The following is an 11,301-nucleotide window of genomic DNA, read 5'->3' as shown; positions in this document are numbered from 1 at the left end:
GAAAGCAACCACCCCAACACACACAAAAGAAGTTGCATCAAGACACTATTCAAAAGGGCCACAACACACGGCAGCACACCAGAACTGCAAAAAGAGGAAGAAGAATACCTATACAATATATTCGCACAATTTCATCAACAGATGCCTAAGGGAAAGACAACAGAACAAGGACATGCCGCAACCCAAAGGACTAGCCACGTTACCATACATCAAGAACATCTCTGAACTGACAGCCAGACTACTGTGACCACTAGGACTCATAACAGCACACAAACCAACAGCCACTGTCAGACAACAAATCACCAGAACGAAGGACCCGATACCCAGCATGAGCAAAACCAATATCGTGTACAAAATCCCATGCAAGGACTGCACAAAACACTACATAGGACAAACAGGAAGACAGCTAACGATCCGCATCCATGAGCACCAACTAGTCACGATACGACACGACCAGCTATCCTTAGTAGCCACACACACAGATGACAAGCAACATGAATTCGCCTGGGACAACACTATGATTATAGGACAAGCCAAACAGAGAACAGCCAGGGAATTCCTAGAGGCATGGCACTCGTCCACAGATTCAATCAATAAGCACATCGACCTGGACCCAATATACCGTCCACTGCAGCGGACAGCTGGAACTGACAACCGGAAGCAGCAGATACAAACCACTATAAATGCCGGAGGAAAGATCACAGAAGCGTTTCACAGGAGGCTCCCAAGCACTGAGGATGTCACCTAGACAGGGGACGAAACGTCTGCAACACAAATTCCCAGCTCGGCGAACAGAACCACAACATATTACATACAATTCTGTTCACCCTGCTACAGGAATGATGCTATTAAACTGAAGAGTAGGCAAAAAAAAATTTACAAGGATGCTACCAAGACTGGAAGGTTTGAGCTATAAGGAGAGGCTGAATAGGCTGGGACCTTTATCCAAGATTAGAGTGGTGCTGGAAAAGCACAGCAGGTCAGGCAGCATCCGAGTAGCAGGAAATCAACATTTCGGGCAAAAGCTCCTCATCAGAAGGGCTGATTCATTCCTGAGACTTGTATCCCTCGAGCGTTGGAGGCTGAGGGGTGACCTTATAGAGATTTATAAAATCATGAGGGGCATAGAAAGGGTAAGTAGACAAGGCTTTTCCCAAGGTAGGGGAGTCCAAAACTGGAGCACTTAGGATTAGGGTGAGATGGGAAAGATTTAAAAGGGACCTAAGGGGGCAACTTTTTCACACGGAAGTTGGTGCATGTATGGAATGAGCTGCCAGACGAAGTGGTGGAGGCTGATACAATTAGAGCATTTAAAAGGCAACTGGATGGATATATGAATAGGAAGGGTTTAGCGGGATCTGGGCCAAATACTGTGAAATGGGATTAGATTGGGTTGGGATATCTGGTCAGCATAGAAGAGTTAGACAGAAGGTCCTGTTTCCACGCTGTATACCACTATGATTCTGTGACTCTATGACTGTGAGTGGTGAAGTAATGGCCATGTCACTGGACTAATGGTCCAACACCAGCTGGCCAATGTTCCTAGAGCATGGTTTCAAATCTCACCATGGCAGATGGTTAAAATTAGAATTTAATAAAATTTGGATTAAAGGCAACAATGTAACCACTGCCAACTGTCATAAAAGCAATTACTTCAGTAATGTCCTTCAGAGAAGGAAATCTGCTCTCCTCACCTACTACGGCCTGTCTGGGATCCACCACAATGTCGTTGACTCTTCACTGATCTCTGGGCAATTAGCGATGGGTAATATATGTTGGCCTACCCAGTGATGCCCATATCCCATGAAATAATTTTTTTAAAAACTGGTCTTACTGCGTTTTTGCTCCAAAAGCTTGTGATTTCAAATAAACCTGTTGGATTGTTAAAAAAAAAAAGAAATTGCTGGAAAAGCTCGGCAGGTCTGGCAGCATCTATGGAGAGAAATTAGAGTTAACGTTTCAGGTCGAGTGATCCTTCCTCAGAACTGTTGGACTGTAACCTGGTGTTGTGTGACATCTGACTCAGTGAATGAGCACCACATTACAAGGAGCCCAATATTGTATACAATGCTCCAGACACCATCCCATCAGTACCCTATCAAGTGCTGCATGACCTCTCTACTTCAGTATTCAATTCGCCTTACAATTAATGAGCTTTTCTAATTACGTGCCTTACCTGCATACCAGCCCTTTGTGATTGTGTACAGGAACAACCAGATCCTTTTGAATCTCAAAACTCTGCAAACTCTCACTATTTTGATGTTTCTATTTTATTCTTTATACTGAAAAGAAGAAATTCACTTTCTTCCATAATGTCATATTTCCACCATTCACTTTGCCCAACTCTATCCCTTTGCAGACGCCTTCTATCATCTTCACAACTTATTTTCCTTTGTGTCAAGTGCAAATTTGGCAACTGTACATACTATCTCTTCATCCAAGTCATTCATATAAATTGTAAACAATTGAAATCCAAGCACCAATCTCTGTGACACATCGTTTATTACTTTGATCGAATTCTTCATAAAGATGGAGATGAAGTAATTAAATCCAAGACAAGGATGCTAAATCTCAACAAAGGAAACTTTGAAGGTACGAGCTGAGAATTGACAAGGATAGATTGGTGAACCGCACTGGAAGGGTTGATGCTGGATAGGCAATGGTTCATTTTTAAAGAACTTGTGCATGAATTATAACAAATATTTATTCCTTCCTGTTCAGCATAAAAGTAAGAGAGGAAAGGTGGTCCAACCTTGACTTGAGAAAAAGAGATAGTATTAGATCTAAAGAAGTCATGTACAAAATTACCAGAAAAAAGCAGCAAGATTGAGGATTAGAACATTGTAGAAGCTAGCAAAAGAGGACAAAATGATGATCAAGAGGGGGACAATAGAGTGAGAGAGTAAAACTGCAGGGAAGAGAGAAATTGACCACAAAAGCTTTTATAAATATGCAAAGTGAAAATGATTTTTCAAGGCAAATGTAGGTCTCTTACAGCCAGAAGTGAGGGAAATGATGATGGGGAACAAAGAAATGGCAAAAAAACTGTTCTGTCTTCAGAAACTAAAATACAAATAACCTTCATAAATAACTTTGCAGAAATATGAGAGAAACAAGTTTATAATGAGGTGGAATTGAAGGATATTAGTATCAGTGAGAAAATAATGCTGGGACAAATAATGGGGTTAAAGACTGACAAATCCCCAGGACCTGATAATCTACATCCCAGAGTCGCAAAGGAAGTGGTCCCAGAAAAAAATTGATGTATTGGTGGTAATCTTCCAAATTTCCACAGACTCTGGAACAGCTCCTACACACTGTAGAGCGGTAAATGTAACACCACTAGTTAAAAACAATGTGTTTAAATGTGAAATTATGTTTTAGGGAGTGAAAAACAGGAAGGAAGAGTATTACTTAAATGGTGGCATTTTGGGAAAAATGAATACACAAAGGAATCTGGAGTCGTTATACATCAAATGATGAAAGTAAACAGCAAGCAATTAGGAAATCAAATAGTATATCAACCTTGTTAAAAATCACACAACACCAGGTTATAGTCCAACAGGTTTATTTGGAATCACTAGCTTTCAGAGCACTGCTCCTTCATCAGGTGGTTGTGGAGAATAAGATTGTAAGATTCTCCAGCTCAGCGAACAGAACCACAACAACGAGCACCCGAGCTACAAATCTTCACCCAAACTTTGAACTTAAAATGTATAAAATCTTCACAGGGCCGGAGAGATTTGATTTGATTTATTGTGGTCTCATGTACCTATGTACAGTGAAAAGCTTTGTTTGTGAGCAGTAGAGCAAGATCGTAAAAAGCAAGGACATAAAGAGCATAGAGTGCTCAGACAGCCTGGGGCACACACTGCACAGGAGGTGCATGAAGCAAGATCAGCAGTATTTGAAGTTAGAGAGTCTGTTCATCAGGGTAGATGCAAGGATGATGGTTTTCCCCGTTTGGGAAGTCTAGAAGAGGGTGCTGGAAAAGCACAGCAGTTCAGGCAGCATCCGAGGAGCAGAAGAACTGACGTTTTGGACACAGACCTTTTCCTGATGAAGAGCTTATGCCCAAAACATTGATTCTCCTGCTTCTCAGATGCTGCCTGACCTGCTGTGCTTTTCCAGCACCACACTCTCAACTCTGATCCCTAGCATCTGTAGTCCCCACTTTCTCCTGGGAAGTCTGGAGCCAGAGGACACAGTTTCAGGCCGTGGGGTTCAGGACTAAGATGTGGAAACATTTCTTCACTCAAATAGTCATGAATTGGTGAAATTCTCTCCCACAGAAGGCTATGGATGCTGGGTCACTGAATATATTCGAGAAAGAGATGGATAAATGCTTATATTTTATAGACATCAATGGCTATGGGAAGAAAGCAGAAACATGGAATTGAAACAGAGAATCAGCCGTGACTTTATTGAATGGCAGAGCAGGCTTGAAGGGCTGAATAGCCTCCTCCTATCCATGGTTTCTATGTTTCAATGTTACATTTTGTCAATCAGAAAATGGTTCATTTACTCTCCCTGTCACATTCAGTCACCCTTCTACTCAGAAGTTTCTATTATGGATCATATCAGACATATTTTAAGAAGGCAGCCTTGACCCTGATTTATTTTAAAGGCAAATGTAATGTACTGTGCTCCAGGTGCAATGCGATTGGTCAAACTGCTCATTGTTCAGCAAATCATAATTTATTTAAATGCTATATTTAAAATATCACGAAAGAAAGAAGAATTTAGAATAACAACTCTATTGGAAAACTTAGCAGAATAACAGATACAGTAACTATTACAAATTAACTTTTTCGATATAGTAACATCTCATGGACACATCACTTGGCAAAATGGCAATTAGAAAGAATAAATTTGTCTCACAGAGAGAAACCTCAGGTTCCAGCTGTAACCGAGAGAGGGAAAGATAGCTCCATAACTCCACAGCTTGCTGCCAGGGGTGGCATGGTGGCTCAGTGGTTAGCACTGCTGCCTCACAGTGCCAGGAACTTAAGTTCGAATACCGCCTCGGGCGACTGTCAGTGTGGAGTTTGCACATTCTCTTCATGTCTGTGTGGATGTGCTCCAGTTTCCTCCCACAATCCAAAGATGTGCAAGTTAGGTGAATGGGCCATGCTAAATTGCCCGTAGTGTTAGAGGCATTAGTCAGGGGCAAACATATGTTACAGGAATGGATCTGGATGGGTTACTCTTCAGAGGGTTGCTGTGGACTTGTTGGGCCAAAGAGCCTGTTTCAATACTGTACGGAATCTAATCTAATCTTGTTGAGAGTCCAATAGCAAGTACTTAAAACTAAAAAAAAATTAGAAATCCTGGTCTGTGAGAGGTGGCCACACCCAGCCAAGCTGCTTCTATTGCACCAACTTTATAAAAAAATTCCCAAGGCCTCTTAAGCTGGTTGTTTTACTAGCTCTCCAAATAGACAGATCAGTCTTGAAACCTCTACTTAAAAAACAGAACAAAATAACATCTGATAGCCACAGCATCATCACACTAAACAGAGTAGAATTATTAGGTTGCTATCTGGAATTAGTGGGTTATCTTGTGAGGAAAGGTTGGACAGGACACTTGGTTTTAGAAGATTGAGGGGTGAGATGATTGCGGTGCAAACGATCATGAATAGTCTTTAGAAGGTGAACATGGAGAGGATATCCCTTATTGTAAATTCCACATTGCTGCTGTGTGTATGATGCTATCCGTTCCTCATTGTACCATGTTGCTGCCACCCTCCTGCCTTTACCCTGCTGTGCTTAACTTGCACTTTTCATCATCAAACCTCTCAGTAACCAACATTGTCTGCCTGTGCCATTGGGATTTAGCTTAAATTTCTCTTCAATACCTGCATTTATCTCCAGAAGTTTAGACTATCCCATTACACCAGTCTCCTCAGAGCCCCAGGTTTCCTCACTCATGTAAGGTGGTCTAATATGCTGATGATCTTCAATGATCATTTTGCAAAAGTTAACTTCCAAAACATAAGATTGAGGCGTGGGTCATGTAGTCACAAAGAATTCAATTACAGATGCTGGTATCTATAATGATACAGGACAGTCACTGGGTCAAAAGCCTGGAATTCCCTCCCTAAGGGCATTGTGGGTCTCCCTACAGCACATGGACTGCAGTGATTCAAGAAAGCAACTCACCACCACCTTCTCAAGGAGAGCGTCTAGGGATGGGCAATAAATGTTGGCCCAGCCAGCAATGTCCACATCCAGCAAGAGAATAAACAAAATTACAGGGACTTGAGCTTAAGTTAGCACTTTAGCTGTCATGTGGAATGCTTCCCTCAGTGTATCCATGCTGCATGGGGGTGTAGAGATTGGTAAAACACAGACTGAGAACTTCATACCATTAGGTCGCATGCTGTGATATCTTGAGCATGGCCTTTAAAAGTGAGTTTCACATCAACTGTCACTTCCTCAAAAACACAATCACCTCCCCCACACAACACTATGCTGCCTATTGCTAATGAGTCCCTGTTTTTCCAAATATGAGTAAATCTTATCTTTCAGAATCTATTCCAATAATTTCCCCATGACTGATAATAAGGCTCCCTGGCCTGTAATTTCATGGTTTATCCCCATTGACCTTTTTAAACAAAGGAACAACATTGGCTATTCTCCAGTCCTCTGAAACGAAAGAGGAGACAAAGATTTCATACACGGACTCAGCAATTTCCTCCCCCATCTCCCTCAGCATTCTGGGATAGATCCCATCAGATCCCGGAGACATGTCTATGTTAATAGTTTTTAAAACACCCAACATCACCTCCTTTTTTATATTGGGCATTCACTAGAATATTAACATAGCCCTCCAAAGACTCACCATCCACCGTGTCAATCTCCTTTGTGAATACCCAATGCAAAGTATTCGTTAAGGACCTTACCCACATTTTCTGGTTCCATGTATACAATCCAGCCGGAAGACTGGAGGTTGGCAAACGTGGTGCCACTGTTTAAGAAGGGCGGTAAAGACAAGCCAGGGAACTATAGACTGGTGAGCCTGACCTCAGTGGTGGGCAAGTTATTGGAGGGAACCCTGAGGGACAGGATGTACATGTACTTGAAAAGGCAAGGACTAATTCAGGGTAGTCAACATGGCTTTGTGGGAAATCATGTCTCACAAAGTTGATTGAGTTTTTTGAAGAAGTAACAAAGAAGATTGATGAGGGCAGAGTGCTAGATGTGATCCATATGGACTTCAGTAAGGCGTTCAATAAGGTTCCCCATGGGAGACTGGTGGGCAAGGTTAGATCTCATGGAATACAGGGAGAACGAGCCATTTGGATACAGAACTGGCTCAAAGGTAGAAGACGGAGGGTGATGGTGGATGGTTGTTTTTCAGACTGGAGGCCTGTGACCAGTGGAGTGCCACAAGGATCGGTGCTGGGCCCTCTACTTTTTGTCATTTACATAAATGATTTGGATGCAAGCATAAGAGGTACAGTTAGTAAGTTTGCAGATGACACCAAAATTGGAGGTGTAGTCGATAGTGAAGAGGGCTACCCCAGATTACAACAGGATCTGGACCAGATGGGTCAATGGGCTGAGAAGTGGCAGATGGAGTTTAATTCAGATAAATGCGGGGTGCTGCATTTTGGGAAAGCAAATCTTAGCAGGACTTATACACTTAATGGTAAAGTCCTAGGGAGTGTTGCTGAACAAAGAGACCTTAGAGTGCAGATTCTTGAAAGTAGAGTTGCAGGTAGATAGGATAGTGAAGAAGGCATTTGGCATGCTTTCCTTTATTGGTCAGAGTATTGAGTACAGGAGTTGGGAGGTCATGTTGCAGCTGTACAGGACATTTGTTAGGCCACTTTTGGAATATTGCATGCAATTCTGGTCTCCTTCCTATCGGAAAGATGTTGTGAAACTTGAAAGGGTTCAGAAAAGATTTACAAGGATGTTGCCAAGGTTGGAGGATTTGAGCTATAGGGAGAGGTTGAATAGGCTTGGGCTGTTTTCTCTGGAGCATTGGAGGTTGAGGGGTGACGTTATAGAGGTTTACAAAATCATGAGGGGCATGGATAGGATAAATAGACAAAGTGTTTTCCCTGGGGTGTGGGAGTCCAGAACTAGAGGGCATAGGTTTAGGGTGAGAGGGAAAAGATATAAAAGAGACCTAAGAGGCAACCTTTTTCACACAGTGGGTGATGCGTGTATGGAATGAGCTGTCAGAGGAAGTGGTGGAGGCTGGTACAATTGCAAGATTTAAAAGGCATCTAGCTGGGTACATGAATAGGAAGGGTTTGGAGAGATATGGGCCAGGTACTGGCAGGTGGGACTGGATTGGATTGGGTTATCTAGTCGGCATGAATGAGTTGGACTGAAGGGTCTGTTTCCATGCTGTACATCTCTCTGACTCCATGACTCTATAAATGAGGAATTGGATATGAGGCTTATAACAGCTGCTGGAAGTGTACAGAGAATTTGCTCAGAACTAAACAGAGAAAGCAACAGGTGGCACGGTCGCCCAGTAATTAGCACTGCTGCCTCACAGCACCAGGGGCCCAGGTTCAATTCCAGCCTCTGGTGACTGTCTGTGTGGAGTTTGCACATTCTGCCTGTTTCCTCCCACAATCCAAAGATTAGTTACGTTAGGTGAATTGGCCATGCTAAATTGTCCATATTGTTAGGTGCATTAATCAGGAGTAAATATAGGGTAAGGGACTGGGTCTGAGTGGGTTACTCTTTGGAGGGTTGGTATGGACTTGTTGGGCCAAAGGGCCTGTTTCCATACTGTAGGTAATCTAGTCTAGTCTAGTCACTGCCCAGAAACAGCCATCCTCACTTGATCGGGCTGATATGTGACTCCAGACCCAAAGCGATGTGGTTGACTCCTAACTCTCTGGGACAGGCAATAAATGAATGACTCTGAAGGGCCCTGACAACATTCAGGCTCCACACAACCGTGGTTTGTGGAGAGGCTTCCACTGCGCTGCTTCTCTTTACAACAGTGTGAGTATTTGCAATCCCATGGTCCTTTGCAGTTTCTTAGCTTTGTCAATTTCTCTCGGTGGCTTAGCAAGGTTCTGCATATGCAGCTGTACATTAGGATTGGACAATAAATGTGTGTCATTCATCCCAGTGTGTAATATTTCACATTACATCTGCCATCTGATTTGACCATTTTAACCTCTGTTCCATGTCTTTTTGAAGTCTGCCATTATTGCCCTCAATAGCTATAACATTGACAACTTTGGTATCATCCACAAACTTCAATATCATAACCCCTGTATGTTAGTTTGTTTCATTTACATGGGTCAAGAAAAGATATGGTCCTCATGCTTTCTCCAAGAACCCTATTCCAACACAGATTATAAAACCCCAGTTGCACATGTTCCTTTAAATGCATGTGTTCCTCAGATCTGAGTAAGTCTTTGTGGTGTCCTTTATGAAATACCTTTTGAAAATCTTGAGAGATAATATCTATTTCATTGTCTTCATCATCCCTCTCTCTCACTTCATTAAGCAGACATGAATTTTCATTAAAAACTTGTGCTAGTTGTCTCTATGGGTCGAATCCAATTTTCAAAATGTTAGAACTGATTTTATCCTTAAAAATATTACTATTACCCTGTTGTTGATGTAAAATAGATTAGCCTGTAATTATGAAGTTTAGCTCTCTCTCTATTCTTTCTCGAACCAGGATGAAACATTTACAAGCCTTCAGTTCTCTGGCACCATTCCTGCATCCAAGGAGGACTCTAATATGGTAGTTGCATTTTTTCCATTTCCAACTGAGGATCCCTCAGAAACCTCGGATGCTTGCCATCTACTGCAGGCATTTGTCAACTCTCATTAACATCAGCCAATTTAAAACAGCCTTCTTATCTGTTTTTATCTCACACAAAATCTCAACACCTCACTCCCTTACTGTCACAACTGCAACTTGCTTTGTGAAGATACAAGACAAGTGACCCTGTTTGTCTTACTTACCTCACAATTTACTGACTGTTCTTTTACGTATTACATGTTTATCAAAGATATTTGAGCTTTCCTTTTATATTGCATACTCATCTATTCTCACATTCTCACCTTGTTCTGCTGTAAAGTTTTTTTAAACACTTTAGATAATTAGATCATTTTAATTATTGCTCTTAAAATCATCAGCTCCTAGACTGCAATATAAAATGGCCTCAGTTCATATCCACTCTTGGCAAATACTGGGTCCAATCCCCCACAGCTGAACTTTTCAAATTATCTCCAGAAATAATAATAAAAAAGCTTGACGTGGCAATCCAGCCTGGAGATTAAGAGCAGCCCAGAGGCAAAATGCATCTCCAACCTACCTGCCTGCCAGTCTTACATCATTCCTGGACAGAAACTTCAGTCAGATTTATATCACTGGAGACACCAGGAGCACTTGGGTGGGTTGGAAATGTACAGAATTGTAAGAAATGTTGCTGTGCTGAAAGCCAACATAAAGGAATTTGGAAAGGGACATTGAATCATGTTTCAAATTCTAGGTAAGAGGAGCACCCAATAGACTGGATTTGTCAGCGACCGCTGTTTTTTTGTGCAAGTTTAACAAACAAATGACAAGTTTTCATTGCAATTTGTAAGAATTGTGTTTTCACTTTCATTACCTCCAGTATTTTCATTCTGGATGATTTGGATTTTTCAGTAAATGAAGTTTTGGAGGACAGTGTCACAGTTGGACTTGTAAATATTGTCTAATCAATCTGTTCAGTAATATTATGACTCATTGCTGGAACAGGTGGGACTTCAATACAGGCCCACAGTTAGGAACACTACCACTACACCAGAAGAGCCCTGTGCATTGACTTGTAAACTTACATTTGCTGGCTTCAGCAATTTCTCAGACTTTAACACTCCCCCACACCCCTCAAAGATACCCCAGCAATGGTTAACACTGTCTGACTGACACTCAGATCATAGTTTCCCCTTCCGGAGAAATGGAAGCAGAGGTTTAAAACCTGCGGCACTTTCACATTTCATTCAGCTTAATTCCAGGCTTGGTTCACTCCTCCATATAACATATGGATCAGACTGGTCTTAAGACTGGATATAGATAAGCTGCAGAACTGGGCAGAAAGGTGGCAAATGGAGTTCAATGTAGCTAAGTGTGAGGTGATTCATTTTGGTAAGGGTAATAAAAAGATGGGGTACTGGGCTAACGGTCGGATACTTGGTAGTGTGGATGAGCAGAAAGATCTTGGTGTCCATGTACACAAATCTTTGAAAGTTGCCACCCAGGTAAATAGTGCAGTGAAGAAGGCATATGGCGTACTGGCTTTTACTGGTAGAGGAATTGAGTTCC

The sequence above is a fragment of the Chiloscyllium plagiosum genome, chromosome 20 (assembly GCF_004010195.1).
Source record: "Chiloscyllium plagiosum isolate BGI_BamShark_2017 chromosome 20, ASM401019v2, whole genome shotgun sequence".
Lineage (NCBI taxonomy): Eukaryota > Metazoa > Chordata > Chondrichthyes > Orectolobiformes > Hemiscylliidae > Chiloscyllium > Chiloscyllium plagiosum.
Note: the sequence above shows the minus strand (reverse complement) of the source record.